At 37.5% G+C, this 2,251-nt stretch overlaps 1 pseudogene; it reads right to left on the minus strand.

The window, feature by feature from the left end:
• LOC128036929 (protein Ycf2-like) overlaps positions 1-2,241 on the minus strand; it is a 7,440-nt pseudogene extending 5,199 nt beyond the window's left edge.
• Between the last annotated feature and the right edge of the window lie 10 nt (positions 2,242-2,251).

A 2,251-nucleotide genomic window follows, 5' to 3' on the forward strand; every position in this document is an offset into this window, starting at 1 on the left:
GATTCAATCCATTCTTATGTACCCATAGGTGCTATATTGGATTTGAATCAGATTTCGGATCAATCTATCTTGATTGACTGCCTCCATTATGTTGTTGCTAGCAAATACCACTATTTTGGTTTTGGATCTTCCAAATCATTCCCACCAGGAGATCGGTTTTTTTCTGATCCTTCGATAAAAGATTCATTTTCTTCATAAAAATAGGAGGTAGAGCCGATAAAAGATTTCTTTTCGATTCATCCCTGGAGTTGAATACCTCATTCAAAATTGTTTTGATCAATCCGTAGGAATCAATAGAAAAAGGCAAATCCTTATAATACAGATCCGGCTCGGTTATTGATAGAGTGAATAGATCTGCCATTTCTTGAAATCTCTCTTCTGATTCAAAATCGTGGTGTAACGACTTATCCCCTCCTGTTCTGGTCATGGAATAGATGAAATAAATCAAAAAATGGATTTTTGTTCAAGAATGAAATCTTATTGGAACTGCCCAGTTCATCCTTCGGAACCATATCACATCCGGATCTGATGAAATAGGATGAATTGAGGACGGTATTTTGTAAATACGTAATTATCTTGAATATATTAACTATTTCTTTATTTTCCGAGTCGCCTGGAAGGACAAAAGAAACATCTTGTTCTTTCTTCAACAATTTCTGATCTCTAGTGGACCTCTCAGTAGGGTTCGAACCCAGATGAAGTTCTGACCATCTATCAGAAAAAAGAACGAATGGATCTTGTAGGATTCCCAAGAAATTCTTCGATTTCTTCCGGAAGCAGAATGATTATTCATCCACTTCTCACGTTCCGTGAATAGCCGGGACATTGAGGAATATCCAGAAAGGCACTTAGGGGAATCGGTCTGATTCTATCTCCGTTCGTTCCGTTTGAAGAAAGGAAGGATCCCAAAGAATCGATCTTTCTTTTTAGTTGTTGAATCTCTCTTTGATTGATCAATGTGTGATATTCCGAATCCTCATTACTAATGCAATCGAAGCGATCTCTGGATTGATCAGAAGATCCTTTCAATTGGCGAGAATCCGTTACTTGAACGAAACTAGATCTTGTGGAATCATATTGAATATTTGACGATACATTCCGTACCTTGCTAAAAATCGATCCCTGTTTACCAACCATACATTATCTAACCAAATCCAATTCTCTCTCATATGTTCCTCAAAAAATCCCGATTCGTGTGGATTCTTCCCCCAACTAACGAAGAGATCTTGGCAGGAATTGCCACATATGAAATGTAGGCACAATTTTACAAAATAGCCCACTTGCCTCTCGAGAAGAGATGGGAAACATGCTCAATATCATTTGATTGAATAGTTGGCCCAGCTCCTTGTTGTTTGAAGAAACCCTCCACTTCAATTGGTATTTTTTCAGACAAGCAAACATGAGATAACAAATCCAGTCTTTCACTAAGATTTCGAATAGCTGTCCGGAGTTCAAGTTGATTATGTTTCGCCTCTTACTCCGGAGAAAGACGATCAAACAATTCCCAATCATGGTCCTTGCGGATCGAATCATCCATATAATATACAAAAAGAAACTCCTGATATGTTGATATCTTTCTCTTTGAATGAGATCTCAATTCCAGCGACAGTTTCATTAGATATCTTACAACTAGAATCCCTCTTTTTCCGATCCAGTTCCTCCACCCCCACAGACCAGGTTAGATTCAGGCATGATACACTTTTTAGTTATTGGGAGACCCAAGTATCTCTCGCGGATCCAGGAAACAGCTCTCAGAGATCTTTTTTCCTTTTGGAAGATACAGGAGCAGAAACAATCAACCTATTGATATTGGAAGACCAAAAAGATTCTTCAATGTATCATTCTGGGTCAATGGAATTCATAGGTATAGGAAAGCCCTGTCAAATAGAGATTTTCTTCGACCATATTTCGATTATTAATACGATATATAAGGACCGCTACTACAAATAGTACTACACCCTTGATCGTGAAATATCGATTGCTTGTTGAACCCTGTGAATTGCGTGAAAGTAGGATACTCCAAATTCGGGGTCCAAGAGTTTTATAAAACGTTCTTGGTGGAAAAAATGTGAATGAAAGATCCACTGAATTGAATTGGGTCCATGAATCTAAGAAATAGTGAAATTCTTGATCTCTCTCAATATCTCTCTCAATTCGAAAATCCAGGATTTGAATTGATGTCCTTTCATTGATTCCTCCTAAATTGCATTGATTTATCCTAAAGATTTCATTTCAATTGGAATTTGGTTAT

The sequence above is a fragment of the Gossypium raimondii genome, unplaced genomic scaffold, assembly GCF_025698545.1.
Source record: "Gossypium raimondii isolate GPD5lz unplaced genomic scaffold, ASM2569854v1 Contig00090, whole genome shotgun sequence".
NCBI classification, from domain to species: Eukaryota; Viridiplantae; Streptophyta; class Magnoliopsida; order Malvales; family Malvaceae; genus Gossypium; species Gossypium raimondii.